The sequence below is a fragment of the Rhincodon typus genome, chromosome 15, assembly GCF_021869965.1.
Source record: "Rhincodon typus isolate 14 chromosome 15, sRhiTyp1.1, whole genome shotgun sequence".
Classification (NCBI taxonomy): Eukaryota; Metazoa; Chordata; class Chondrichthyes; order Orectolobiformes; family Rhincodontidae; genus Rhincodon; species Rhincodon typus.
Window position 1 is genome coordinate 53,759,278 of NC_063346.1, and position 26,791 is coordinate 53,786,068.

Here is a 26,791-nt window from a genome sequence, read left to right on the forward strand (position 1 = left end):
TTGGAAGAGTGCTACCTTGTCCTACAGGATGAACACCTGATGGAAGTGAACAAGTTTGGAACACAGTGAGTCACATGCGCAGAACATAATGCACACGATGATAAATTGCGAAGATGTCACCCAGGATAACCCCACTGTGAGAAAAGTTGGACCATTTTAATTTGGGGCGGGGGGGGGGGGGGGGGGTGGAGGTGTAGCTGTGCAAGGGCCTTAACGTGCACCAGAAGACATTCACTGCAGCTCAATAATGCATTGTATGGAGAAAACGCATTTCATGACTTAAAAGCGTGGGAAAGTTCTCTCAGTATAGGAGCGCTGTTTGCTATGAGTAAAGGAATTTGCACTTGTCTGAAACCAGACTGATGTGCAACAGCTGCAAGATTTGGCAAAATTTTCATCCCCTAATGGCAGTTACAAAGGAACATAAACAACATATGCAGGGATAGACACTGAGACCTTGGAACACGCTCCGTCATTCAATTAGATCATGATTGTTTTTCCTCAGTGCTATTTTCTCGCACTATCTACATTTCATTTAACATTTGGAACTCTGTCGATCTCAGTATTTCATACTCTTAGTGACTGAGTTTTCCCAGCTTTCTGGGTGGAGAATTCCAAAGATTCTGGATGAAGAAATTCCCCTTCACCTCAGCCTTAAATGACCTGCCTCGTATTTTGAAACTGTGTTCCCTGGTCCTAGACCGTCCGCCAGCGGAAATACACTTTACTCATTCACACTGTCAACACCTGTAAGGATTTTGTATGCTTTATGGCACCTTTCTCCAGTCTTCCCAGAAAACTCCTACTGCAAGTCTTAGTATATATAACAAGCAGAACTTGTAATCAAACTGCGTCTTTAACCAAGTTAATAATTCGAAGGCACTTCATACAGCATTGTAAGCTCAACATAAAGTAATCTTAAGACGGAGAGAAATAAGGTTCAAGAGGCGCCTTAAAGAAGGAAAGACACAACGGGAGACAGGGAGGCCAGTATTTTCCAAGTGTAGGTTACACGCAACTGAAGATATTGTTGGCAGAGGTCAGCTAAGTTTTATAAACGATACACATGTACAAGTTGCATAAGTTACTCGAGTGAAAAGGAACAATTTTATCCATACATTGATTTCATTTAGCATAATAAAACTGTCGTGTTGTCAACTTTTGAGTAGTTTTCACATTAACTTTCCGTTTCAGGACGTTTTAGGGAACTAGTCGCCCTGCTACATCTGCAAGACATCTCAGAATATTTTACTTTGTTTCAATTTCTGCGACATTGAGAATGAACTCCATGCACATTTACACGACGTCCTAGGGTTAGAGTTAGTCCAATGCCTTAAGAATACACATCTAAGTTTTTACCTCTCACCATGCACCCAACTCCCTACTGGGTACACTTTCAATCTTACCTCGATTAAAGATGTAGCTGACGCTGGTGGCTGCCTTAAGACAGGCATGAGATACCAGGCAGGTATAAACTGCACCACTCTGAACGGGTTGTGCATCTTCCAACGAACTAGTAACTTCATAAAGACCATCCACGGTCTTGTTTTTCACAGTTTCTATTCCGGCCTGCATTTTGACACCATCTCTTAACCAGGAGATTCCTAAATCCTCTGGGTAAAAGGAAGTCGTTTTACACTTGAATGTCAAATTATTCCCTGAAATCCCTTCCATGGAAATGATTTTCAGGAGGGTTGGAGGAACTATAACAGAAAGTAAAACGTTAAAAAAGATTAATTTACATTCTTTTCTTTCACACTTTTCAATCCGCCCCCTTCCACACCAATACTGGGCCATTCTTAATGTGACAACAGTTTTCGTTGTTACTGTATTTTAAACGTGGTCTTTGCTTTTATTTTTAAAGAAATGCATGGCAAAATGTTGGAATGTTTTGCAAACAATGCACAAGAAGGATGAACCTGCGGAGAAAATCTGTCATAAATTGCAGGTGTAACGTAATCCCAGACGCCTACGCTTCTGTAAGAGAAATCGCCCTGTTGAATCTTTTTTTTGGAACAGATTCTGCCTGGAGGGAGCATCAGAATTAGAAGCTAAAGCTGGGCGTCCAGTGGGCAGGCAATTCGACCCTTTGAAGCTAATCCAACCGTCAATAAGATCATGGTTGAGTCATTTATGTTCATAATTCATATTTCCCTCTTGGCCTGTCCCTATGCTCTTTGAAATATCAATTCTAAATTAAGCATTTACTAAAGTGAAGTTATGCACTCTCAGTCTGCATTCAGTGCTTAGCTGGGAATAATATTCGTGGGTTTACATTGTTCTGATGTTTATTACAAGCAATATCCTTAACAACTGTTATCTACACATTTTTGGCTCCTGAACTTTTAATGCGAGGGAATTATTAAGTTAGACATTTGATTCACTTCCAAATTTATGCTAACTGTTATTGCCAGAAAAAGCTGAGAAGTGTTTCATTTTCGCCATGAATCTGCTTCAGATGTCACAGAATTCTCGTGGAGAAAAAATATTATCTTGTTCTCCTGTCTTAAGTCCCATTGCATCGAAATAATACATTACGAACGCAGGAGCACAAAGGCTTTTAGATATGCTTGGTACTGTTCTTCATTCACATTGCCTGTTGTGCCTATATCAGAGAGGAACCAGTTGGCGAACTGCAGAGTCAACAGAGCCAATGGGTAATTTTACTGCCCTGAAAGCTTTAGGATTGGGGATATAATCAAACTCTGACAGCAAGATCAACACTTGCCATCACGCTGGATCATGTGATTCGTTGTTAAAAAAAACATTGGCGTTTCAAGCATTTCAGTGTTGGGAAAATGCGCAGCCAAAACACTAAGCAATACCATCCTTGAACTTACTCCGCCGTTCACTTAGGTGATGGTTGAACTGTATCTCAACTCCCTTTGTTTAATGTTTTTCTATTCCATTGATCCACAGTATTAATTTTCCTTGCTATCCATCTCAAAGTTTGAAGGATTTGCTACAGTATGTTCCAATCGGCAATTTGGAGGTCGAAAAATTATCTTGTATTTGTTGAATATTGATGGCTGTGGTATATTATCATTCACCTTAACTTAAAATAAATGCAACTTGTAGGCGCTGATTGGGTGCTCTATATAACCATGTACAAAAGAATTGATGTAGGAGGTACTAAAAATATTCTGATGAAAGATTATGACCTGAAACATCAGTTGCGATTTTGATTAATGAGGAAGTCCAAGGATATCAAGGTGGACAGGAATGTGCGGTTGACACCACAATCAGATCAGCCATAATTTAACCGAATGGCCGAATAAACTTGAGGGACGAATGGCCCACTCTTGTTTTTAATTCTTGTGCATGTATTACCTCTGTAGATGCTCAGACACGTTTCAAGTAATTTCTGTTAGCATTCCAAGTTTTCAATACATTGGTACATTGTTTTTGTGTTAACATTGTTTCCATTCTCACATCTCAGCAACATTATTTTGGTTAGAGGTAAATCGAGCTGGCGCCAGGGAACAGGGTTCGATTCCACCCTTGGAATCGACTGTCTGTGTGGAGTTTGCACATTCTCTCCGTGTCGGCGTGGGTTTCTTCCGGGTGCTCCGGTTTTCTCCCACAGTCCAAAGATGTGCAGGCTCGGTGGATTGGCCATGCTAAATTACCCGTAGTGTTCAGGGATGTGTAGATTAGGTGCGTTTATAGGGCGATGGGTCTGGTTGGGATGCTCCGAGAGTCACTGTGGACTTGTTGGGCGGAAGGGCCTGTTTCCACACCCATCGGGATCCTATGATACAAAGACAGAAATTGCTGGAAAAACTCAGTAGATCTGACCGCATTCGAAGATATGAAATAATTGTAGCAGTAGGCCATCTGACCCGCCGAGCCTGCTCTGCCAACCAATAAGATCATGGCTCATCCTTTTGTGGACTCAACTCCACTTACCCGACCGCTCATCATTACCCTTAATTTCTTGACTGTTCAAACATCTATCTTTGCCTTACAACATTCAACGAGGTAGGTAGCCTCCAGTGCATCACCGGCAGGGATTTCCACAGATTCACAACCTATGCGTGAAGAGATTCCTCCGCAAATCAGTCCTAAATCTGCTTCCTTTTATGTTGAGGGTATTTGTGAAGAGAAAAGTGAGTTAACTGTTCTAGAACTATTCTGAAAGAAGATCGCTGGACAATGTGTCAGCTCATACAGATACAGCCAGACATGCCGAGTTTCTCCAGCTATTTCTATCTTTGTCTCAGATTTCCAGCATCTGCAGTTCTTTATTTTATCTCATTCCATGAATTAACTTCATCCTAAGATTTCAACAGTTATCTTGTTTCACTCTCTTGACGCAATATCAACTGTTCCTGCAGCTAAAAGACACTCATTACATTAATAGCACAGTACAATGTCATTGTGACAATGTCAGAAATCACACGAGACCAGCTTATAGACCAACAGGTTTATTTGAAGTCACAAGCTTTCGGAGCCTCAGTCCTTCTTCAGACTGAGGCCCCAAAAGCTTGTGTTTTCAAATAAACGTGTTGGACTATCACCTGGTGTCGTGTGATTTCTGCCCTTGTCCACCCCAGTCTAACACCGGCACTTCCACACCATGATCACAATGAGCAGTGGATTTGATCTTGAGAAATGGCGCAAACGAGCGAAGGAAATCAATAGCTGTTGAACAGCGAGGTCAACGGGGACGAGATCCAGCCAAAACTGTGAAGCCAATATGCTATCATTCGATTTTTCTGTAATTATAAAAAGTCAGGTCACATAAGCTGCCCGCACCTGATGCAGTGTCACTTACCGCACACTGTCAGCAATGATCCACCTTCAGCTCGAAGGGTCGTTTGCTGATATTTTATTTTACAATGATACATTCCAGAGTCTGAAAGAGTGACATTGAAAACATGAAGTGAGCCCCTTCCTTTCTGAACATGAAAACGATTTCTGCTGTCTGGTTCCAAAAACAATTCCTCGTTGTGTCTCCACCAAAATACTTCAGGAACATCTTCAAATATGGGAAAAGTACAGAACATGGATACATTGTCACCTCTGGCCGCCTTCAAGAGCTTCGGAAACTGATCTACTTTGCTCGAAATTACTTTCGTGTCTACGAAAAAAAAGTAAAAACGATGGTACTAGTTGCAGGCAGAAGACATGGAAAAACAACGGAGGAATGAAATACAAGAACAATTGAGAATAATGACGTGCATCGAATTGGAGAAGCAGGGCATCTAAATTTGCAATGCATAGATGCTGTAAATATGAAATGCATTCTAAGTTATTCCAAAAAGGCAGTTCGTAACGTTTAAGAGTACCTGAACATGTCATATCCAGAAAAGCCATGAACAGAACCGTTGCTCTCATCAACATTTTGCAAATGAGATAAAAGAGTGGGCTGCTTGATGTAAACGAGGGCAGTATTCTGACCGCCTGGGTGGGGGCGTAGGAACAAATGAGTTTCATAGGTAGGAATATTAAACATGAGACCATAACATGCGATACCACATGACTAATGTGGCACGTTCGATGTGTTTGTACTGTTCCGTGGGGGTTCGTTAGTCAGAGAACTCATCCTAACGCAATGCTGAAATGTTTCAATCTGAAGATCAGCGGTTTTGTTTTGTTTTCAGTCACCACATTGTGTTACAAAAACCTTTTTGTCAACACTTACCTTTTATTGTTAGCTTACTGCTGAAAATATTACTTTAGACTGCAGTACTCCAGCTCCTTTACCTAAGCGGTTCCTCTTCACGTAAGCAACTGCTTATCCTGGGATCTCTGAGTTTCATACCACCGTCATCTTTAACAACCTGCAAACATATGGGTTTTGCAGCAGCAACCACTGGATTGATAATTATATTCATCTCCAGTTCTCCACTTCAGAGCTGATGAGGACAGTTTGAACTTTATTTTGGCTGGAGGTAAAAAACAGAAAGACATTTCCAATTATTTTTCAGTTGAAGCTATTAGTCCACATAATACACGAGTTCTATCCCCAGCATTGTGTTTGGTGATACCTGGAGATGGAAGTGCGAGGAGAAACAAGCTTAGAAAAGCCCCATTTAACCAAATGGAAGAAGAAAGGGAACTTTTGTGAAAGTAACAAAACCAAAGTTGCTGGAGAAGCTCAGCAGGTCTGGCAGCATCTGTGAAGGAAACACAGTTGACATTCTGAACACGGGTCACCGAACCCGACATGTCAACTCTGCTTACTCTCCACAGATGTTGCCAGACCTGCTGAGTTTTTCCAGCAATTTCAAATTCCGATTTGTAATTTGTAATTTGGTTTTCATGAAGTTGGTTGAGGGAGGAACTCAGCAGTTTTAGCTGTCAGTGTCCCTTTGTATCATGACTGGCTTCCATAAACCCTGTAAATGGTGTATAGTGATGTCAGATCAATATGATCTCAAGAAGCAGAAGTGGAAATCTCAGCCGCGATTCTAGGTTCTGGAAGATTCCTTGTTCTGGATTTACATTGGCAACCCCCAACTATCACAATCCAAGCGGAGCATCTGTGAAGGGAAAGTGGAGTTGACAATTTGGGTTCAGTGACCCTTGTTCAGAACGTCAACTGTGCCTCCTCTCCACAGATGGTGCCAGAACTGCTGATTTTTCTACAGCAATTTCTACTTCTGTTACTGATTTCCAGCATCCGCAGTTCTTTGTGCCATTTTTTTGCGCTGCTAATTGTGGTGCTTCTGTTGTGGTACTTTGATGCGAGTCGCATGACTGCATGAGAATACTGGCAACATAACTAAAATGCTTCATTTGTTGTAAAGCTTATTGGAATCTCAAGAGGTCATGAAATGACCCATATAAATACATTTCTGTTCTGAAAGGTCACTGGACTCGAAACGGTAACTCTGCTTTCTCACCACAAATACATGTTTTATTTCAATTCACTAATTCGCCATTGTTACTTCCAGTGTACAGTAAGGACATCTCTCAGTTCAAATATATAATCTAACGCAGTGGATGACTTTCTGCACAATGAGAACTTGCTGAATGATACAGCTGAAAATAATGAAGAGATCGATGCAGGGAATGATGTCGCTCCGTAATTTGTAGAAATTACCGCCTCTCTCATGCTCCCCTCAATTGGACGTTCTCAGAGAAATACATTCACGTGTCTAAAGTTAGTTATAGGTCGCGTTCAAATATATGTGATGTCAAAATGATTGCTTCGGATTTCATTTACTTTTTTTACAGAGTTAGCGCACTGGGACATTGCTAAACATAAAACTTGCAGAACGTGTTCGGAGAAGCTTGTTTGGCAGCTGCCAGGCTGGAAATATATTTTTAAAAAGTACGCTCCTTTCAATTTGAACGCATAAATGCAAGTATTGCTAAACTTGCAGGTACGGAAACGGGCTCAACATCTAACCACAAGTATTTCCATTCCCTTCAACTACACTGAACCTTTCTTGAAACATAAATGTGTTGCAATAGTTCAAACTTGAGCAGCGATAATAGCTCATCCGAAGCATAAGTCGAAAATACTGCCTGCGTGGTCGGAACTCCCCTTCAACGCAGAATATGTTACAAATGAAACTAACATTAATGAAGGGAGCAAATGGTAATGGAGACACTCCTACGCATAAGCAAAACCACAGGACACACACGTTTAGCAAGTTACATTTATATTGGCATACAAAGCAGTAAAATATGAAGGCGTTTGGCAAGGAATGTTACGGACGGACCAAAGTAATTTATTGATATAAACAGCTTTGTCAAAGAGACGGGTTTTAAACGAGGAGACAGAAACAGACTTGATTCATGATGAGCTTCCAGACATATGAACCCGTGTAGTTCAAGACATGGTTGCCAAAGGCGGAATGGAGAAAATTTGACTTGGACAAGAGATCAGAATTGGAACAGAGACAATGTCCTGTACTGGAGGCATTTAAAACATTATATATTAATATTTAAAATATTAAAGAGGATTTCAAACGAAAGAAGTTGCAGAATCAGAAGGCAATGTAGCTCAGTAAATATGAAACGATGACTGAATTGGTCTAGGTATAAGTTATACATACATCGACTTTAGCATGGGCTAAAAACAAAATCACATAAATAAAGACGCATACGCACACACACTGACAAACAAAATGACTTGTATTTTTAACGTTGGTGGTCAGGAGGTGTCAAAGCACTTTAAAACCAATGAGGTAAGGTCACTGTTATGTTGCACAAATCACAGGCGCATGCAGAGTCATATGCATACATACACCAATAGACATCGCATACAGATCCGTAGATACTCCCATCGTCATTGCGGGCAGTCTCTTGGAATCGAACATCTGACATCAGATTACTGAGAAACCTAATTCCGGATCCACTCGGTTTTCCGCAATGGGAGCACTTTGTTTGCAAAGAGAAATAGAATTTGCAGCCCTGGTTTACCTTCTTTCACCTTCCTCTGCCACAGCTGCTCCACTTCTCGACTGTCTTGACTTGGTGCTATGGCCATATTCACACACATGTACATACAAGTGGAGCTATGTTGAGATGTGAAATGGGAATGCAGAGGCCTTTGTATTTCCTTGCTCATGCAATGTGGCTATTTTTTCCATTTCTGTTCCCTTTATTTCACGCTCGGTCCTTCTGCAACAGTCGAGTAATTCCTTTTTGTATCCCAGCACAGTGTGTCAATTAAATTCACAAATTGCTTCTTCTGTGGGGAGACCGTGAATTATCTTCTTTGCAAACATTGTTTCCTTCTACGTCTGCAACATTACCTGTATTCATCCCACCTCAATCGTGCAAGTTCCCATATTAGTAAATAGAAATTAATGGAATCAATAATCTAAAAGAGAAAAAGAGTAAAACAGACGGTTGCCAAAGTTCTATAGCCTCACAAGCCACATTTTAACCGTTTTCACCAAATGCAGTGATCGTGCCACCAACCTGCAATTTATAGAAAATTTATTGCTTCCAAAACTCTGCCGTCCAGAGGCTACCCTGCACAAAGTCGTGCTCACCCATCTCCCCAGTTATGGTAGACCTCCGAATATTTCCAATGCTCTATTGGCTCAAATTTAAAATTCTGATACTCATTTAAATTTCCTTTTGTCCTTGTCATTCTCGACCTCAGTATGCCTCCTGTCAGTTACTCCACTCCCCATTGTCATATCTGTGTAATGTTGTATCCTACGTGTTCTTTGCCATCATTTCCTCGCTTACCTGCTCCAAAATTGCCATCCTAAACGTCTCTGCTCATCCATTCTTCCTTTTCGATCACAATTCTTCTTTAAATCCACAGCAAGAATCAATCTTTCATCACTATCTTTATCCGTATTTCTTCGACAGCGTGTGATTTTGTTTAATCCTTCAGGATACACTGGTACATGTTTGTGTTCAAAATATTTGTACAAATATAAATTGTCTTTTAAGATCACTTTGTTTTTACTTTTCCAGGTGTGGTGAAGGGCTATGACTGAACGTTAATTTATCTTTTCTTGGCAGATGTTGCTTAGCCAATTGTGTGATCTGGTCATGTTTTGTTTTCATAACTCACAATCACATGCAATTCTTGGCATAGGCATAGAGCGTTCAGAACATCTGATACATTTTGTCGTTTTTGCTGCTCCCTACTAGACTTGAACAATGCAATTTGCATATCCTTTAGTTTATTTCTGTTTCGTATGCATAAACGCTATTTTCGATTTGACGATGTCTATTTAAATGTACGTCATATAGTATACTTTTCGATCACAAGTGGAAACATTTTCTCTGAATGATCAATCCAGACAGATCCTTTCAAATACCAATTACCTTGATCAGGTCACCCGCAGCTATTTATTCTCATAAATTGATTTGAATGCCAGCTGTTGATTAGATGGTAGCACCCTCACTTCCGTCTAAGGAGTAGGTTGGCGATAGCCCCACTTCAAGACTAGAGCCGCAAATATCTAGGTTGACTTTCCAGGGCAGGACTGAGCAAGTCACGCTGTCGGAAGCACTGTTTTACACATGCGACTTTAACCTAAGTCCCCAGCCACCCTCCTGTGTGAACGTGAAGCGTCCATTTTGGCAGCATCTGTCTTCCTTTCTGTCACCCTCCCTCTCCCACGGTCTCTCTCTCTCTCTCTCACACACACAGGCGCACACACACACACACACACACACACACACACACACACGAACAAATGTTTACCTGGTCATTTTCACATTGCTAATTTGGGAAGTTTTCAGCTTGCGAATTGCCTGTGGCGTCTCCTACATCACAGCTGTCACTACTCTTAAAAAGTTGGATGTAGCCACTTTGGGAAGTCCAGTGAGTATGAAAAGTGAGATATGGATATGTTTTTCTGTAGGGAAACGTTATCCCGACATCAAGGCAAGTTCGAAAATTTCCTTTGACTGTTATTTCTAGTGAAATATGGTGATCTTATTATTTCCCCAAAACTTGGAAATTCTTGAAACGTCTTCACTCAATGCTAAAGCCGACTGACCAGACAAGGTCACTGTTTCCTTGCAAGATGATGTTCATCTGACGGCGGAAATGTCACCACTTTCAAGCTTAATCGATAAACATGTTAAAAATATTTTTAAAAAGCCAATAAATGAAATTGACTTTGGAGCCTGAACAGTGACAATTGGTAGCTGTCTGTCTCTCTGCTGCGGAATGAAAATCGCTGGAAAACAATTTTAACTTTTAACTTACCTTCGAGGCGCGCTGTTTAATAGATATCCCATTCCCAACTTTCGCGTTGTCCTTACCCAATCGAAACACATTGAGATCTTTGAGGTAAACCCTTACTGTTCTGCACAGGAGAATTAGTGAAGTAGGTAGACGGTACAGTCACTCAATCAAGTCAATCACGAGACGTATAGGTCAAATTATGAAGGAAAATGAAATTTTTTTGAAACAAAACAAGGACTGCGGATGTTGGAAATCTGAAACAAAAACAGAAACTGTTGGAAAAAGCTCAGCAGGGCAAGAAGCATCTATGGAGAAAAAGGTGGTTAACGTTTCTGGTCCAGTGACTCCTTCAGAATTGAAATTATTTTGTGTTTGAAACGTTAATTATTATTAATTATTATTATTATAGAATATTGAGTGAAAGGATATTCAACCTGTTTTGTGAATATATGCCGGTAAATATAATAGTTGAATGACGTTTGGATTGGAATTTTATAGGGTGTTTCGACATGTACAACCATGAACATGTGTGTCAGTTTTCAAAAAGAACCGTATGCAGGCTATGAAACTTCAACATGAAAAGGAATAGTAAATGCGTACAACTTGGCCTTAAATGTATCAATGCAGATTTCATTGTGATAATAAAGAAAACTAAGTAGGTATATGAAGAATTTGCAAGGGCGAAGTGATTTTGATCTCTAAATTTAGAGGAAAACCCTGACAGCATGACGGATATCATAATTGTGCAAGAATTCCAACTCTTAAGACCGATTTAAAAGAGCATCGAGTCTGAAAAACCTGAGAAGCAGCAGTTCTGGCAGGGACCTATGATATCACAAATCTAAAGTTAATTGTGGGGATTTGATCATATGGATATGCACAAGGAAATTGGAGAAATAGAAATTGTTGGGATTGAAAAGGCAGCAGTTTCAGAAAGCTAATAGAACAATGCCAAACAATGGAGTTGAAAAAGTAGAACGAATGATAAATAACAAGAGTGATACCACAGAAATTGCGTAAATGTATTTGTCGTTAAGGACCATCTGTATATTATGTCATTAAGCACCAGAAGTCAGGGAAAGTTAGAAGCAATGGAATTAAGTAATAGTATTAAGACTATTGTAGGGTTGTAAGCACATGAGGAATGGGTTAATGGTATAATAAGGGAAGTAGGCTTAAGACTGAGATAAGGTATGGCATGTGAGTGGGGAGAAAATCAGTTGCAAAAAAATACTAAATCTTTGAGACCATGTTATTTCGAGCAAGTAAAATAGCTTCCAAAAAACAGTTGAATTAATCCAGCATGATAAGATTGCACAAGAACAGAATGGTTAGCAGAACAAACATGGCACAAACAGAGGAGAAAGGTTTAAAATAAATGGTCATGAACCAGAGTTGTAGAGACTTCTACAGGTCAATGAACCGATAACGTTTCGATGTGAATGATGCTAGGGCCATATCAAATGGCCTCTTTCTCATGAGAAGAAGGCCAAAAGAGTCATACTAAGATATGAAGCCATTCTACTGGAGCAATCAACAGATAGGATTTTCCAAAATATAAAGATTAATTGTCCCATTAAAACAAGCTTAAAGACATAGTCGTTTGGCATCCGTTTACCTCCCCTCCTTGCTGTGCATGTGCCCTGGTGCTATTTTACTATGCAAGCGTATAGATGGAATTGAACCATGATTAGATGAGTAGAGTGACATGTATTACAGTAATCAGTACATTCAAATAATTTAATGCCCACTTAGAAGCAGTATGATAATCAAAGTTTCTATCAGCAGTTTGAGACCCACCTTTTGCATGGGAAGAGTTTGTCCCTCTTGCATAGGCATGAAGCTTCCAAGTGCCTACATGTGGTTTTGTGGGTTGTGGTGAATAAAAGGAAACTCCCAATTCATCAGGGGAAATCAGTCCCGTATGTTAAACTATTTGCAATGTGTGCGAAATCATGAATGCTTCTGGCAATGTGGATAAAAGCATCTGCAGATATTACCACTGGTTTGATGAGCTTGAACAACACTTTTTGGAGACAAAACAACACGTCTGTGAGTCTGAGAGTTATACGGGTAGTACTTCGGGACATGATCACCCCACAGCTTGTAAACATGCAATCAGTGAGGCAATGGGTGATCATCAGTCAAAAGAAGGGTGGTAGATCAAGAAAGCTCCAGAGTGCTTCTCACTCCAAAGTGCATTTTCTGTATTGGAAAATGGTGAGAGTGCAACCAGTGCCCAGAGAGCATAATAGTAATAGGAGATTCAATAGTGAGAGCCTCAGACAGGCAATTCTGCAACCATGGACATGATTCTAAAATGGTGTGTTGTCTCCCTGGGGCGAGGGTCAGTAATGTCACATGAACAACAACGCGACCAACATACTTCCAGGGCAGCTTACTAGTGTGGTTGATGGTTGTTTACGCTAATGTGGCAGGGGGTCAAGATATGGAGTGAAAGTACAGTTGGGAGATGCCCAGACAAGTGTAGAAGAATAATAAAGTCGGTATAGAGGGCACTGCAAACATAATGAAGTAATTGCGCATGGAAACGTGAAAAGGTTGGATGGCATTTATTTTAATGCAATGACTTGTGAGTAAGGCAGATGAATTGGAGGTTTTGATTAAGGCATGAGGATATGGTACCATTGGTATTATGGAGGCATTTTTGAGGGAAGAAAGGGACAAACGACTCAATATTCCAGGGCATAGAATCTTCAAGCCAAGTACAGGAAGGGGCTGCAAAAGAAGATGTGATATCACAACATCAATCAGAGTTAATTACTGCAGTAAGGAGGGTGATGTCTTGGAACATTCCTAAAGTGTCTCCATACAGGTTGTACGTAAAGACAAGTGTCTCCATTTAGGTAGTACTTAAAGAAAAAAAGTGGGCATCTCTTTGCGTGGTTGAACTGTAGGTCCTAATGAGTCAGGGAGAGGCAGAAAGAGAGAGAGGTAGCCAAATCTGAGACAATTGTAAAAGTATTTGGGAAATAAAAGTATGGGATTTCAACTTTCTGAATATTAGCTGGGGTAGATAAAAATGAAAGGCTTAGAGCAGGTGGAATTCTTCAAATGTGCTCATGAGAGCTTTTTAAGCCAACACGTAGTGAGTTGGGATGGGTGGGGTAACTGGGGAGTTGGGCGGTGTCTGCTGCTGGCTTGTTTATCTTAAGTTTCAGGAACAAAACTGGATAGACCTGGCCATGGTAGATGTGGCAGATGGGCAGCATTTCAGTGGTAGTGACCACAATTCAGAAAGATTTAAATAAAATATGGATAAGGACAGAGAAGACTGGTAATAAAGGCTCTGAACTGAGGGAAGGGCAATTGTATTAATTAAGGTATTCTTGCACATCTTAGCACTGAGAGGAAGAAGGTATTAATAGGTTTAGCAGGCTTGAAAGCAGATTAACCCCTAGGCCCAGATGTATGTAAACCTGCTGTGGGAGGCAAGCGAGGAGATTTCAGGGGCTCTGACATTAATATTCAACCTGCTCTACCAGTACAAACGTGTCAGTGCACTCGAGGGCGGCTTTATTCAAGAATGGTGATGGGATAAACCAGTAAACTATGGTCTAGCGACATGTGTTCCGGGAAGTTTGGAAAAAACATTCAGAATGACAGAATTAATCTTCAGTTAAAAAGGCAAGGATTAATTAAGGAAAGCCAGCAGAGTTTTATTTGGAGGAGACCATGTCTAACAAATTTGATTGAATTTTTCGAGGACGTGACTAGGTGTGTGAATGAGAGTAATATAGATGATGTCCTCTCTGTGCACTTCAGCATGGTGTTTGACAAGATCTCACATGGTAGACTAGTTGAGAAACTAAGAGTTCTTGGCATCCAGGGCAATTAACATGAGATAAGAATAATAACATAAGGCAGGAATTTTAGTCAGAAAAGACAATTATTTAGAATGATGAAAGAAACAGGTAGCCAAGTGAAAAATACCAGAACGAATGGAGAATAAATGAATGGATTTCGTGAGATGATTCTGCTGAACTTCAAGACTTAGTGCCAACTCTGACATGTTTCTGGTGGACGACACTACTTGAGTACATTTCAAAACCTAAAAGCTGTATTGATGACCCCACGAATTTTAGCTGCTCCGAATTATGTTAAGACATTCAAGCTGGCTGTTCAAGTCAGTGACTTCACTTTACTTCCATTTTCCGTTCTGGTCATTTTAATGATGCGTCAATTGAAATATTGGATGGTGGGAAAGAGACTGCACCTGGTTTTAGCTATAAAATATTTTGAAATATAGATATCCAACCATACTGATTATTATTGTTTTGAATCATAATAAGTATTTGGCTTTAATGAGTTGACTTTTATAATATAGAAACTAATTGTCTATTAGAAGCTTGAGTTCTATAGAAGAGCAGTTCTCCGAGCAGCAAAACAGTTATTTAGTTTAGTTTGTATCAGTCCAAGCTGTCGGAGTTGTAAATAAGTGTTAAAGTGTTTTGTAGTTTAAGTAGACAGGCTTTTCTTAAAGTCCACATAAAAAGCGTCAATGAAGCAGTCCGGGTCTATACATGTCTTGCAGTGACCGTAATGAGTAGAATCACATCTGGTGAAAGTCACTAAAAGGAAATGCATTGGACTTCATCAGTGAAGTAAGAAAATTACATGTTATGATTAGAGTGATACTTTGCCTGCATTGGGTGGCTGTAAAGGATATTTTAAGGAACAGAGTTGAAACTATCCTTTTGCTGTTTATGTAAAGATCTTTCTATGTTGCCTTTCATGCTTTTGGGTTGGTTTTTTTATGTAGTAAACTTATGTTTTTTTAGTTAAAGGATCATTGGCCATCTCCTGTGTTGAGGGGCCACCTCGATTATGAAAATTCAAATATAAAACTGAGGATCTATCAAGCCAGGCTTCGCTCTGAGATCTGAATTGTACGGTATTACTGTCAGCTGCTATCATAACAGTAGCCCAAGTAGGTGTCCCCAACTCAATACTCCCTGCAAGCTTAAACAGACTTACATTGATTCTATCAACCCAATCCTTATTCCTAAAGCATCGGGCCCCAAACCCAACTCTAAGTGCTAACCTGAATAGGCTTACATTAATTCTATTAAACTAATCCTCAATCCTAAAACGTCGTACTAAACCCCCGCCCTTAAATCTAAATGATGTGGCGTCATTGATGCCGTACACAGCAGGGTAAGATATCAGGTGTTTTGATATCAGGCGGTCAACCGTCATTGACGGAAGGTCAAAGTCTTCACAGGGCAACTATTCTGGAATGTGATATTGGTAGATGTCTTTGCAACCAAAGCATTATAGGATGTGGCATATGATTACTTTCAGACATGACATTTGGGAAATGCATTGTCACTGAAATGAACAGGTGAGTCTGAATCGATGTTTACTAAAGCTTTCCACCAATAGAATAGAATAGAATATCCTTTTTGTCACTTATACTCCAGCAGAAAATTACAGGAGTACAGTGAAAAGGTTTTACTATGGCTGCCTTTTAATGGCGCTCTCTTGGGTACAATTACCGAAGTACAAATGTTATAGAGTAAAAGAAAAATGTTATTATACAAGAGGATTAAAAGGTAAAGATTTGCATTACAGTCGGGTAAGAGTATCAAACAGCATCGGCTCAGCATGTGGCTACAGGCCCAAGTGCAACAATTGTCCTTCATCACACCAGCCTCCATTCTGTGCGTCACTGGCACTAAACAGCAACAAGATAATTGGCGCTTTACTGGGATACGCCTCCCTCACGCCACCCCGGGACTTCGGAATCCCCATGCAATATTCCAGGGCTGGCAGCCCACACTGTACCGGCTCATTCGTCGCACTGTACCTGCTTGTTCCCCTCAGTGCAGCGGCTTGTTCCCTGCTCTGCTTCAGGTCTCGCAGCCCACGCGGTCTTCCAGGGCTTGCAGGTCCTGCGTTGCTCCGGGTCTCGCAGTGGCTCATTCTCCACGCTGCTCCAGGACACGCAACTTCACGCAGTGTTGCGACTTGTTCCCTGGGCTCAAACTCCAGGATTTGCTGCTCCGTGCACTTCCTGCCGATACTTGCAAGTTTTCTTCTTCGGCGCTGAGGGTGGATGAGTGGAGGGAAGGAGAAAAAAAGAAAGAGAAAGAAAAAGAACAGGCAGAGCAGAGGAGCTCCGTAGGGATCGTCGAACTCTGCAGCCATCTTAGACAGTGCATGTTCCCTCCCATGGGGGTCTTTGAAAGACGAGTTAATGGTGGTTAATTACATTTTTGACTTTAATCTTTTGGCTTAGTAAACACCAAAACTGCAGACAGAATGGAGAGATTCCACAGAATCATCAAACATTCCATGATTGGTTTTCCAAGTGCAGAAAGGCCACATTGTAATCAGCAAGGGGAGGCAATGGACTCGTAGTATTATCACTGGACTGTTAGTCCAGAGATCTAGAAAACGTTCCAGTGATCTGGATTCAAATCCCGCCATTGCAGGTGGTGGAATTTGAATCTCGCAAAAAGAGTCCTATGATGACCTTGACCCCATTATCAATTGTCAGAAAAACCCATCTGGTTCACTAATGTCCTCTAGGGAAGGAAACTGCCACCCTTATCTTTGGCCCACATGACTCTAAACTTACAGCAATGGGGTTGACTCTGAACTGCAGCCTGGGCAATAAATTTTGCCTGGTCAATGACACCCTCATTCCGTGAATGAATAAAAAGAAAATGTATCCAAGTTGACAGAAACACAGGTAAATCGTTATTTCACTCGCAGTCAGTCATAAGGTCGCATGCACATATTCTTGAAAAAGTATCAAAAAGCATTTTGAGAACATTATAGTTACAAAGGAAACATGCTATTTGATCTGGACTTCAGCTATTGAGTTGAACTGACTTGTAAAAATTATGGTCCTGAAAAGTAATGAATCACAAACAAGTTTCACTGTTTGTGCCTTCTATTGGTGTCGGACATGGTTCATGAGACGTTTACTTTGCACAATGCAGGAAATGAGTTGAATTCCTTCTTAACAAGAAGTTTGAGAACGAATCACTCTTGCTTTATTAATGGTGTATGGATATTACTGGCTAATTTTTTTTTAAAATTATGCATTCCAAATCACCCTTGATGATTGTGTTAAGCTGGCCTTTGAATGCGGCAGTCCTTTGTGTGTAAACACTTCCATACTATTGTTCAGAGGAAGTTCAAGGATTTTGATTCGGGAACAAATGAGTGTACAATGAGATATGTAATGCAGGACGGTATGTGTCTTGGAGAGGAACTTGCAGATGACCCCAAAATCTGCTGCCCTTTTCCTTCCAGATGGTAGATGTCAAGGGATTGGAAGTTGCTGTTGGAGGTGCCTTGGAGATTTGTGACCGTGCGACTTTCAGATAGTACACATTGTTTCCCCCGCATGTCAAGTGTGGATGAATTGAATGTGGAATGTGTTGGATTGAATTTCAGTGACACAGGCTGCTTTTCGTTGGATGGTGATCAGCTTCTTGGTTGCTCTCAGATCTGCACATATCCAGGCGACGGGAGAGTATTCCATGTCGCTGCTGACTGATGACCTGTAAATGGTGGAAAGGTATTGGCATGTCTGGAGGCAAACTATTCACTGCAGAAACCCCCTGCCCTCAACTGTTCATGCAATGTCAGTATTAATTTAATTCTTTGAGCTCAGTTTCAGGTCAACAGCAACCCCAGAATTTTGAAAATGGGGCTTTCAATGATGGCGATGTCAACAAATGCTACAGGGCAATGTTTAATTCTTTATTATTTGAGATTCCCATTGACAGGCAGCCTTGTGACACGAGTGTTATTTGCTATCTACTAGTCGAAGCCTAGTACCAGTCAGGTCTTACTCCATTTTGACAAGGAATGCATGAGTTGTGAGTTATTGTGGACATTGTGCAATCACCAACAAATACGTTAAATTCTGACTATTTGGTGACAAAGTAATCGGAGCATTTGAAGATGGTTGGCTAAGAGACTACCCTGAGGAACTCCTAATTGAAGCAAAAACTAGAAGTGACTCTAAAATCTCAGCAGGTCTGGGGGTATCTGCGAATATTACATTAGCGTTAACGTTTCGTTCCGGTGAGCCCTCCTGAGCTTTACCAGTCACATCTATTTTTGTTCCTGATTTACAGCATCTTCAGTTCTTTCGGTTTTTATTTGGTATCCTAGTGTATTGGACTTGGACTGACCTGATCGATTTTCAACAGCAACAAAGATCATCCTTTCTGCTGAGTATGACTCCACTTCCTGGAATCTTTCCCCTCTGAGCACCATCAAATTCCAGATTTGCGAGTACTCGTGAAGCCATGTTTGTTCAAGTTCTTACTTGATGATCAGGGCACTCACTCTCACCTCACCTCTGGAGTTCAGGTCTTTTTGTCCATGTTTGGAACATAATCTGAAATGAGATTAGGACTTGAATGTCTCTGGAAGAATCCTAAATGAGCCCCAGCGAGCAGTTTACTGCTATGCAAGTGTCTTTTCATAACACTGCCCCCTTCCATAACCTTTCTAATGGTGCCGAGTAGATTGATATGGTGGCAATTGGCATCTCTGGAGGTGTCCTGCTTTTTGAGGACATATTTGGGCATTTTTGCATATTGCTGGTCAGATGCCAGTGGTGTAGCGTCTGGTGGAACAGGTTGGCCGTGAAAAATCTAGTCTGGATTGGATGTCGTCAGCTGGCTCATTGTTGTCTTCGTCTGGTGCCTTCGTATGTTTCTTGTCATTCCCTTCATATGTTTATTGATATCACATAAATGGAATAATGTCCATTAATGACTGGCATCTTTGATGCTGGGGACATCAGGACGAGTCAACAATGTATTTTTTAACTCTTCTAGTTGAAAATGGACATAAATGTATCAGCGTTGTCTTTTGAACTGATACAATACATTACCCCTTTGTTGAATATAGGGCCTGCAGCAAATTTTGAATTTCTGCCTGAAAGCCCAGCCGCCCTTCTCATGAAAAGCTCTGATATTGGAACAGTTCTCCCATAGACTGGAGATAAATATGCTGTAATGAGATTCATGTCAGTCATGTAAGAGAGAAGATACCAGTCGAGAATAAGCAGATGAACAGAGAGTCTTATACAGTAAACTTTAGAGCTGTATTTGACAACCTACTATGTTTGGACATAACACTCAATACTGACGCTGAAAATTAACATTTCACCTTCTCTTCCCATCATTCACATGAGTTACTTGTAATGTTCCAGATCATTATTCCTTATTGACCTATGGAATAGTGATTGGCACCCATTTTATGGTATATGATGGGATATCCTCGGCTTCTATCTATAAATAATTCACAACGTCAGATGCTTTTCTGGATTCTCAGCTTCTCTCTCGTCAGCTCTATATCTGCATATCCTGCACATTTGTCTTGCTATATAGGTTTTGATGACTTTTTTTTTGAAATCAGCAAACTTCACGTAGCACAAGACAGCTTATCATCTCCGCCATTTTGTTCAGTCTGTGAAAGTAATGTTTAATATTACCTGCTAGTCCATTGTCACTCACTGCTTCAGATAATTGAGCTTGCAAATAAATGCTGGTGTGAAATTTCCTCTCACCACTTTCTAGTGTTTCGTAAGCCTGTGACGTCTACCACTCAGGAGATCAAGAGCAATACATGCCTTGGGATGTCACCATTTCTATACTGTCATAGAATTTTACCTCTGTCGTTTTGCTGTTGCTTGTCAAAGTAATCAAACCATTTTCCTAATAGCATTACGGGTACCAATGCCAGATGGAATGCAATAGTTCAAAAAGGCAACTCACCATCACCTCAAGATCAATTAGGATAGATAAGAAGTGTTGGCCTCGTATGTTGCTACCCGTTTGCCATCAGTGAATAAATGAAAATAACTTTAAATTAGAGCAATTTAGAGATATTAAAGACAACATATGGCTTATCAAGCCTGAAGGCTTTTCTTGAGGCAACTCAGTGCTACTCTCTTATTTTATTACTGTCACCCTGCAGGTTTACTTTCTTCATGTGCCCATTGATTTCCCGTTTGAAATCATCGATAGTCTCTGCTTCCACCACCCTAATGGGATGCATTTTCCAGGCCAATATCACTCACGTTAAAAAATGCTTCTTTGTGTTTCCTCTTCATCTCTTTTCCAAAGCCTTAACTCTACGGTCTCTAGACTTTGTGTTGTCAATGAATGGGAACAGTTTTCCTTGTCTGCTTTATTTGAACCTTCTGCAGAGACTTTTAAGCGACTATTTGATAGGCACATGAAGGATAGTAAAATGTAGGGTAAGCAGGGTAGTTTGATCTTAGTAGAATAATAGATTGGCACAACATCGTGGGCCGAAGGGCATGTACTGTGCTGTACTGTTTTATGTTCTATAATCTTGTGCAACTCTGTTATGTCCTACCCACAATCTTCTTTTGTCAAGGCCTACAACCCATACTTTTCCAACTGGATCACATATCTACTATCTCCGAACTCGAGTACTTTCCCAATATATCTTACGTGAATCCCCTCCAGGACCCACTTTTCCTGAACTGTGATGACCAGAACTAGAATCAAAATTTTCGTGGTGGCCTAACCAGTTCTAGAAAGGTTCAACATTACTTCCCTGCTCTAGTACTCAATGCCTCCATTGACAATTTTTAAGAATACATAAGGTTTGACAACTATATTCTTATTATGTCCTGCCACATTCGAAGATTGATTCATAAGCACCTTCTGCGCTTGTCTGTTCTTGCATATTCTTCAGAAAGACGCCAATAAGGCTATGTTGTCTCTCCTTACCTATTCACGACAATTCATAATCTCCATTTTACTACACTACACTCGCCACTCACTAGCCTATATCCTGTTATAAAACATTACTATCATCCTCTGTTTCCCACTCCAAGTTTGGCTTCACCAGCAAAATCTGAAATTTAATTCTGTATTCAAGTCGTTTACATGTAACAAGAAGAACACCCGTTATTTTGGAATTTACTTCATTGGTTTGGTTTCTCTCAGTATTTCGTTCTTCTCCCTCTTTATTTTATGATGGTGTTCTGGTTGAATCTTGGCATGAAAGGTGTTTGTCTGCTACTGTAACATACTTAAAGAAGCAGGTTAATGCTTAAATGAAAATAGTAAGCAGAAGAATTTCATAAGGACCTATTCATTTCTTTACTTAGCTGTGGCTGGTCAATGCTGTTCATATTCATTCCTGATGGAATATATCTTCGTTAAGAGTCTAAATGTGTTTTATTGCACCGTTGAAATGTCTTTTATTTAAGTTTTAGACACTTCTTTTAGACCCAAGATTTTCAGTTTCTCATAGAATGTGAAAATCCTTTCAGTTATGATTACTTTCCCTGGTGGCTTCGTTGACTGCAACATCATCAAACAACAGTTCTCATTCAACAAATGACTGTACTACATTATTCTGTTCCAAAAAACATTGTTCGTAGAGCACTCGATGAACTGCTTCCCAAGTGAAAGAGCACCCTCCCCCCCCACTCCCACAATTCTTTGAAACTTCAGAGAATAAAGGCTGAATTTACTCAGCCACTCATCATTGGACACCAAACCTCTCTCAATGATAAATTTACTGAAAGTTCACTCTGCATTCTTCAGTCTGAATGCATTCTACCTGAGACAAAAAAAAATACAATAAATGTGGATGCTGGATTTCTGTATCCAAACAGAAATTGCTGGGAACATTTAGCAGATCTGCCATCGTTGAAGAGCGAAAGCAGAGTTAGCATTTTGAGTGACCCTTCTTCAGAAATGTTTCTCTAGCAATTTCTCTTTTTGTTTCATCCTTCCTTAAATGTTAAAAGCAAAGAGCACAAAATTTTCAGAGGTTGTCTCACCAAAGCCTGGCACAATTGGAGCAAGATTTCTTTATTCCTTTTCCTCCAAGCTTCTCAGAATAAAATTTAATGTGTCATTAAACTTCCTAACGAATTGCTATATCTGCATGCTAACTTTCTGTGTTGCTTGCATAAATGTGCCCACGTCTCTCTGGGCATCAGTATTTACATCAGCAAATGTGATGTGTCCGTTCTGTGTTAAGATTAAAATCACCCCAACTATTGCAGTACTCTTCTTTCCATTCACAGTATTTTAACAATTTTTTTTGAAAAGTAGCTAATGATCGGTGGGCAGTAAGCTACTTCTACTTGTAATTTCTCCTTGCCATTTAGTATGTGCACCCACACAATTATTGCATATTTATTTTCTGGGCAGAGGTGATTTCCCATGATTGTACAGATCACTCATTTATTAACAGACCCAACACATACCCTTTTGTTTCAATGCTATTCTAGTGTAATTTCACACACCTTTTAACATTCAAAATCCAGTCTTGCTTACCTGGCAGCCATATCTCCCCGTAATGTCTATCATATCACCGTTGTTGTTTTGTATTCATATCATGAATTCATGAAACCTCTGTCGAATTTTATCTACACTGAACTGAAGAACCCTTGGTCTGACTATATACCTTTTCACCAGGAAATGTATTTACGATACTTCATGTCTCGTATTCTGCAAAAAATATTAAATAGATTGTAAGTAGCACACATCCTTGAATGCAGTAAGAACAGCCTGCCAAGTTGAAAATTTTAAGTTGCACACACTCTTTACGACTTGTATGTTAGACAATCGATGTTAATATAAGAACCTGAACTCCATCAGTTCTTAGGTTTCCCTTGCCCTTATTTAGTGCCTTTTAGAAATCCCGCCACACTATATTTGTAGGTTCCCTTTTAACTACCTTGCAAGATAAAGTCTCCAAACACTCTAAAATATGTGTCAAACATGATTTCCATTTTGTCAAACTATGTTGACTTATTTTAATCATACTGCACATTTCTAACTGCATTGTTCATTCTTTTAGGACGATGTTGCAGAATTTTGATAAGGAATGATATTGGGTTAATTGCCCTTCCGTTCTGTCTTTTTTCTTTCTTTATCTTTGAAACGGAGTTCACATTTTCCAGCTCCCAATCTGCTGTGAGTGTTTTTTGCAAATAAAGAATTTTGTTAGAACATAGCTATCATAGATTTCTTCATTGGCTGTGAAAATTTCTGTTATTTCTTCTTCTGAGATACCGATATTTACTTTATTTCTTTTGTATAATGTAATTGTATAACATATTTCTTTTTGGATAATGAATAATGATCTTACAATCTGTTTTTATATTTTTAACGGTCTTACTTTCATTATTTCCCACTCTATCAACTTTTCAATGCTTTCTTCTTAGTTCTTGAGGCACCCCAATTTCTCAGTCTCGTTTACATTCTTTGCAAAATATGAACCTCTTTTTAACATCTAAAACCATATTTTTTACATAACTGAGCCATGCGTGATGTTTCTTGCTGGGATTTTAATAGTCAACGAATTGAAATTTAACGGGTATTTTAAATTGTGCACTTTAATCCTTCACTCTGTGCATTTAATGATCTGTCTAATGATATAATTAACCTATTATCGCCTCATATTGATGAATTGTTTTGTTTTTCTTTTTTCATTAACGGAATGAGGACATCACTGGCTAGGCAGCACTTATTGTCCACCCCTAATTGCCCAGAGGTCAGGTCAGAATCAATCACATTGCTGTTGGTCCGCAGTCACATGTCGGCCAGACCAGGTAAGGATAGCAGCTTCCTCCCTAAAGGATATTCGTGAGCCAGGTGGGTTTTCCCGACAATTGACCATGGATTCATGGTAATCATCAGATTCTTAATTCCAGATTTTTTTAATTGAGTTCACATTCCACCATCTGCCGTGGTGGGATTCGAACCCAGGTCACCCAGAATATTATGCGGGTCTCTGGAATATCAGTCCAGCGATAATACCATCAGGTCATCGCCTGACCTGTGTTAATGTTTATGATTCTTATTTGGAATTCAATATTTTTCAGATCACTACTTCACAGCAGACCATACATTATTAAAAAATAACATCTAATTATATAACATTAAAACCACGATAACTTCGGTCAGCAGCAGCTGTAAAATGTATTGGTGCGTTGAACTGTCGCAAGAAAAAAAAATCTACAAACTTCTTTTCCAGATCATCCTTACCAATTTAATTGACGGAGCTTTTGTGAAGGTTAAATTCACCATGTTTATTATCGTTCCTTCTGATCAGCTCCAAACTCTTAGTTCATTGCTTGGTCCACGGTATACTTTCTGTTACGGACCCTACAAACTGCGCCCGCTACCATTTTCTGACTCCCGATACTTTCATTTACTATGGAGAGTGATTCTGTTTTGTGATTTTCTTACTTATGCGATTGCATCATTCCTTATTATCAAAATCAGCCTCCTCTTGTACAATTCTGAATTCCTTTTAAAATGTGTGTACCCTGGATTGTTTATTTCCCAACCTTGATTAACTTGTAGACATATCTCGATAATCGTGATCAAGTCTAAACTATTTACTGTACCTATTTGTATAATTAACACAATTTTATGAAGCTGCTTCATGCGTTTAAAAGAAAAAGAGCCTTTAATTTCACTGCTGTACTTCTCATTCCTGCATTGACTTTATTCGCAGATGCAGAACAAATGCTAAACTCACAGTCCAATTGTGCTTTTCTTTTAACCCATATCACTGCATTGTTCTATTGTCTTGATGTCTTGAGATTTCTAAGAAAAGTATCGGGAATGAGGATCTTCATTTACCCTGAGTAGAATAGACAATTTAAGATTGTTTTGCACAGGACAGAGAAAGTCAAAGGATGGCTTGTTAAAGTTGTTCACAATAATGAAAAGTTTCAATAAAGTAAACAAGTATGTTTGCAGAAACAAAAACAGAAGTTGCTGGAAAAGCTCAGCTGGCTTGGTAGCATCTGTGATGAGAAATCAGAGTTAATGTTTTGGGGCTGATGCCCCTTCCTCAGAGTTGATGGTAGAGTGGCAAATGTTGTTTTAAATACTGCAGAGAGGTTGGGGGCCGGTCAGGAGTGGAGTTGGTAGAGGTAAAGTGTAAACGATAGGTGGGAATACAGCCCGAAGAGAGAGGAGAACAGTTGGTCAGACAAAGTAGTTGGTAACAATCTGGCTGGGAGGGTGACTAGCTTTAACGGAGACTATTGGTGGCTAACAATAGGTAGTGCGGAATGGCAGCTTATGTGAAAGCAAGGCATGGTGGCTCAAGGGTGAGCAGTGCTGCTTCACAGCGCCAGGACGTGAGTTCGATTTGTTTGGACTTGTTGGGACAAAGGGACTGTTTCCAAACTGTAGAAATTCTATAAAGGCCTTATTACTGTGGGGGTCTAGCACATCAGGGATGTCAGGCTGAAAAATTTTTGAAGTCGACATTGATTCCGAACGGCTGCAGGATCCCCAAGCAGAAAATGATGTATTGTTCGTCCAGCTTGCGTTGAGCTTTGCTAGAGCACTGCTGCAAGCCTGAGACAGAGATGTTGGCCAGAGAACAGTTTGGTCTGTTAAAGTGTCTGGAAATTGGAAGCTCAGGGTGTTATTTGTGGGCAGAACGTAGATGTTCTGCGAAGCGGTCACCCAGTGTAAGCTTTGTTTCCCCAATGTAGAGGAGACCACATTGTGAGCAGCGAATGCAATAGATTAGATTGTAAGAAGTGCAGGTAAAGTGCTGCTTCACCTGGAAGGTATGTTGCGGCCTTGGATACTGAGGAGGGAGGAGGCAAATGGGCAGGCGATACACCTTCAGTGTTTGCAGGGGTAAGGTGCCGTGGGGCTGTGAGCGGCAGGGTGTGTTGGGAGTGAAGGAAGAATGGAACAGGATGTCCCAGTGGAAATGTTCCCTGTGGAATGCGGACAAGGGAGTGTAGTGTAATATGTGACAGATTTTTTTTCTGATTTACAGCATCAACGTGTCTTTCATTTTTTATGACATATGTTTTCAATTGTGGATCTGTCAGTATCCAGAGTGAACATTTAAAATTCCTGATAGAAAATGATAGGACGATGAGGACTGCTTTTGTGGGAACCTCTGCAGTACTTTAAAATGCACTTCCTGAATAATATGGCAGAAGCAGAGTCAATGGAAATTTCAACAAGGAAGGACACATTTCCTCAAAAATGCCAAGCTTTTTTGAGCTTTTTAGCCTGACTTGAGTTTAACTGGTTGTATGAGACAGGAAACAGTGGACATTCTTCTTCTTCTACAGCAAATACTAGTTACCAGTACTGGTTCAGTTCCATGCCTTCGTCTTAATATTAAAAA